Source organism: Cebus imitator, unplaced genomic scaffold (genome assembly GCF_001604975.1).
Source record: "Cebus imitator isolate Cc_AM_T3 unplaced genomic scaffold, Cebus_imitator-1.0 Scaffold53, whole genome shotgun sequence".
In the NCBI taxonomy this organism is placed as follows: Eukaryota; Metazoa; Chordata; class Mammalia; order Primates; family Cebidae; genus Cebus; species Cebus imitator.
Genome location: NW_016107368.1, coordinates 5982928 through 5988581, shown reverse-complemented (window position 1 = coordinate 5988581; position 5654 = coordinate 5982928).

Here is a 5654-nt window from a genome sequence, read left to right as displayed (position 1 = left end):
GGGACCATAGCTACGTGCCACTACGCTGGTTACTTTGTCTTTATTTATTTATTTATTTATTTATTTTTGTAGAGATGTGCTTTGTTGTCCAGGCTGGTCTCAAACTCCTGGCTTCAAGTGACTGTTTCACCTTGGGCTCCCAAAGTGCTGGGATTACAAGTGTGACCACCATGCCCAGCCCAGAAGTGCTTTAATCCAGTCTGCTAATACATTATGTTTCTTGAGATTTTATTAAATTTTCCTATCATTTGTTTTAAGTCTGACCAGGTATAAGCCCCCATTTCTTTGATTTGAGCAACAGGACCACAAGCAGTACCTCCTGGTTTGGTTGATCGTAGTTACCCCCAGTGTATCCTCCAGGCAGAGGTGGGGGTGCTGTCAAAGACTCCCCAGGGTCGGCTCCCAGAGGTGGGTAGTTGCTACTTTAGTCTGACTTCTGCTAACTTCTACCCACACACGTTATCAAAGCTCCCACTAACACCAAAGCCGTCTTCTTGGGCTCTAGGTTTTTGCTTCTTGTTTCAAGAGTATGGATTTGGTAAGGCCTGCATTGAGTTTTAACCTGGATTTATTTCCCAAATTCTTGTTTAATGCCTCTTCTACACTAGACCGTGAGTCCGTTTTTCATAGTCTTCCTAGGCTGGAGGTTTCCTCTTAAGTATGGCTTTAATTTCAGAGAGTCTTTTCACAGTGTGACTTCGTTTTCCTGTTAATTTAGTTGGGACTCATCCCATACCCATCACCAACTTGACATTACCAGGCAAGTGGTTCCAGAGGTCACAGAACAGAAAGTCCCACTGGACAAGTTAAACTCTTTCAAGCAGTTAATGTATTAGATCAATTAAAAACACACAGAGACGCAAGGAAAAAGACATAGGGTTAGCTAGCAGACTTGGGGTAGGGTGTGAGCAGGATGAAGGGTCGTGCTCTCTGAATCCTGGTACATGACAGTGTTCACGTGGTGTGTCTGTCATGTGTCTTTGCCTCATCAGCTGTCCCTGTAGATGATGTTATAAGGACTAGTGTTGAGGTTTGAGCCAGGGTGCCCAATCAGAGGAGGTGCCTGGCACCAAGGGGGCAAGGATGGCTGGCTCCTTGACAGCTTGACAATTAGCCTGTTGAGCAGCTAAGGGTTTTACTTGCTTTTCTTAGACAGAGAACAGGTAGGGCCAGAAAGGGTGTCACCGATGGGTGGTTGAATTAAAGCCTCATGAATATGTGGTGCCTCGAGTGCTTCTTGTATATTTAGAGTCATCTATGTTGGGTATCTCTCAGTCCATTCTCTCACGCCTTGCTTGCTTTTCTTTATCTAATGTATCTCGGGAATTTTGTGGATGCCTTCCAAGTTACATACTTACTAACTACTCATCTATACTTCTATCTTAAGTTTCCTCCTTTCGATTTGTCTTCTTTCCTTCCATGTCAGGATAGAATATTAACAAACACCACCAACACATGCACGTGATGCTATGCATTTTATAGTCTATCACCCCCACCTGTCGAGCAAACGGGACTAGTGAGGAAGGCAAAGCCAACATTCCTTTCTGTGTTATCTCAGTTTCTCTTCTATTACTTTTATTACTAACATGGCTATTAGCACACATAGCTTTCCATCTGTAGGCCAAATGAGCCTGCCAATACTAGGTTCTAGAATAAGATCTATTTGCTCGGTCACTGATAGAGCTGGACAATTGCTGTAGCTGATGTAACCTTTTGCTTCCTCATCTTTGTGGGCAGCTGGTGTCCTAAGACTCAAGGCACAGAGGAGCAGAGAATGCATGCTTCCCCAGAGGGAGATGGAGAGGAAAGGAGCTAAGCCACAAGGCATAGTGCCTTTAAATATTAGGAAAAGGAAACAGAATAAAATAGTTGCAAGCATTTAATCACGTCGGAATACGAACATAGGTGATAATTTTCTAAAGACAAAAATTATCAGAGCCAGAAAAACAATATTTAAATTAAGCATAGCAGTAAGTAAATTTAGCTTCTTAAACATGAGAGACTTGTGCTTAAAGTAACTCAAGAAGTCAGTACCCTCACACCTCTAATCACGACACTTTGGGAGGCCAAGGCGGGTGGATCACCTGAGATCAGGAGTTCAAGACCAGCCTGGCCAACACAGTGAAGCCCTGTCTCTACTAAAAATACAAAAATTAGCTGGGTATAGTGGCAGATGCCTATAATCCCAGCTACTCAGGAGACTGAGGCAGGAGAATCACTTGAACTTAGGAGGCAGAGGTTGCAGTGAGCCAAGATTGTGCCACTGCACTCCAGTCTGGGTGACAGACCAAGGCTCCATCTTAAAAAAAAAAAAAAAAAATCAGCATAAAGCTATAAAAGAGAGGACAGCATCTCAGAGGTTGACTCTTGTGAGTTAAGAGTTCACTGTGGAGTTACATACTTACACACACATACACACACACACACAGAAGAATTGATTTATCATAGGAATTGGCTCACATAATTATGAAGGTCCAAGGAGTCCCACAATTTACTGTCTGCAAGCTGGAAACTTGGGAAATCCAGTGATGTAATTCAGTTTGAGTCTGAAGGCCTGAGAATCTGGACCGGTGAAGTGATGGTGTCAGTCTCAGAGTCCAAATGCCGGAGAACCCAGAGTGCAGATGCCTGAGGCCAGGAGAAGGTGGATGTCCTAGCTCAGATGGAAGAGATTGAATTTGGCCTTCCTCTACTCTTTTGTTCTGTGTGGGCCCTTAACAAATTGGATGATGCCCACTCACAGTGGGAAGAGCTATCTTCTTTACTTAGTCTACCAATTCAGATGGTAATCTTTTCCAGAAACATTCTGACAAATACACCCGAAAATAATGCCTTACCAGCATCTGGGTGTCCTTTAAGTCCAGTCGAGTAGACACCTAAATTTAACCATCATGGTGGCCAACTGACTAAGTCTGCATGAGGAGGTAGTAGAGCACTAGGGCTCACCAGCAAGTGAGAGGCACATAGCTTGTCTCCTCCAACCCCATTGAAATGTGTTGATTATATGTAATTTTGAGCTGTTAAATGTAATTCCACTGCAATTACATCATGAAACTGAGATAGTATGATGGGTTACTGACAAAAGTAAAATGGATGTGAAAATGCCTCCATATGGAGACTCCATATGTGCATATGCTTTTGTGTAGGTTTGCATATATAAGCATTTTTAATATGGAAAAATACATGCTAAACCACTTAACATTGGTCATCTTGCAGGGATCAGATTGGGGAAGGGGACCTTTAAAATTTTTCTTTCTATACATCTATACTACGTTTCTTTTATATTTTTATAACCTTAAAAATATTGTAAAAACCTCCTTCTCCACTTGCATCATGTTCGAATGAAATCCCACTTACCAAGTCTGAACTGCCTTGGTGCACCATTATTAACTGAACGGTGCTTTGCATTTCTGAATGGCCTACTGTTGGAAAAAAACTGGGAACCCTAACAACCAGCTGCATTTGAGGAATGGATAGACCAGGTAGGAGGTACCTTAGCTTTACTTAAACACCACAAATACTATTGTGCAAAGTTAAATAAGTCACTCTTAAGAGCTGAATTGTCTTCCTCAAAATTTGTAAGTTGAAATCCTAACACCTGGTACTTCAGAATGTGACTATATTTGGAGACAGGGTGTTTAAAGAGGTAATTAAGTTAAAATGAGGTCAGTAGGGTGGGCCCTAATCCAATCTGACAGGTGTCTTTATAAAAAGAGACACTTGGAGGACACAGCCACACACAGAAGACTACGTGAAGATGCAGGGAGAAGACATCATCTATCTGCAAGCCAAGGAGACGGGCTTCAGAAGGAACCAGTCCTGCCAACACCTTATCTTGAACTTCTAACCTCCAGAACTATAAGAAAACAGATTTTTGTTATTTAAGCCCCCAGCCCATGGGACTTTGTTACAGCAGTCCTAGAAAACCAAAAGAGCCACAAATACTCATATGTAGTGTGTCTTCATTCTAATGGTACATTTAAAACAAGATTACTGCCTCATATTGATATTCAACCTTTTGTTTGATGTTTCTGCTTTTTAACTTTTAAAGATTCTTTCATAATTCCTTGCATTTTACCCTCAGAATAATCCAGTGCATTAAGGGAAATCAGGCATTCTTATTTTACAAATGAGGAAACTGAGGCACAGAAGGATTAAATGACTTGACCAAAGTCTTCTAGCAAGCAGTCTCCTGAACCAACAGCCTTTCCATGTACCACGTTCCACCTATCCAACGGAGTGTTTCACAATAACTCTCTCTGCTGGTGCTTATTTCCACATAGGTCACATTCATTCAGCAAACATATTGAGCAACTAGTTTGTGTCTCTCTTAGGAGTTGAGACAATGACGTAGAGAACATAGCCTCCGCTTTTGAGGAGCACATGACCTAGATGTGTTGACAGACACGTGAACAATATTTTATATAATGTGAAAAACGCTATGATCACAACATGAGTATGGCGTTGTAGGGATACCACTGAGAATGTCTTTACAGATGTGGTAGAAAGCGAGTGGGTCTTGAAGAATTCAAAGGAGCTTGTCAGACAGAGATGGGGATTTCCAACAAAAGAAGCTTCATGTGTGAAGGCCCAGAGTTGTGCAAGGTGGGAACAAGGACACTGTGGATGGAGAGCAGATTGGAGGATGGCAGTGGGGGGAGAGGGAGATTTCTTACTTGTCTACTAAAAAATTTAGATACCTTTAGCTTTATGACAAACTCACTGTGTTCTTCATTTTTCACTAATTTCACCAAGACAGACTTTTTGGGGGGCCATTCCTATAGATCTTGCTTCTTAAACTTTAATGAGTATGGATGTATATCGCCTGGGGATTTTGTTAGAATGCAGATTCTAATTCTGAGAGGGGCCTGATATTCCACATTTCTAGAAGATTCCATGTCAAATTCTCACTGCTGGAGCCTGGACCACACTTTGAATAGCAAAACTTAGTCTATAAAGTAAGAAATCAGAAGACTGGTTTGATCACATTTGTATTTTAAGAAGTTAAACCAGACAAACGTGTAAAATTGGTTGTAAATGACAACAAAAGTTCTGCAGATACGTATCCTGTGGGTTATGACTCATCTCAGGAATTCCTCAAATGGCAAGAATACCTCAAAGACGCACAAAATATGCATTCTTTGAATGTCCTATGTATGTCTCCTGCTAATTTAATACTTTAGTCCTAGTATAGAAATGGAATTTTAGTAGAATTCTTATAAGTAAGTATGTTTCAATTACGGAATATCTACAGCAAAAAATAAAATGACTTAAAAATAATATAAATAAAACCAGCAGTAGTTGACTTGGTGCCATCTTTTCTCAGGGACGTGAGTAATGCCTGAGTCCCATACATGGAGAACAGATTGCTCCATGCAAGGCCTATTAGAAGTTAACACCAAAGCAGCTGTTCGTGAAGCTTCTGTTACCATTATAGATGCAAAGCCAGACAAGCTGTTCTCATTTTATAGAAAAAAAATATGTAATAATAAATTGCCATACTTACCTTAATGACTTAATAAGAATTCATTAGTGAGCATTCATAAAAGAGGATAAGAAGTTTAAAAATGTACTGCTTAAAATAATTAATACTTTTATCACATCAGAAGCCTAAGACATCGTAAGCAATAGCAGATGGTAATTTTAATATCTTA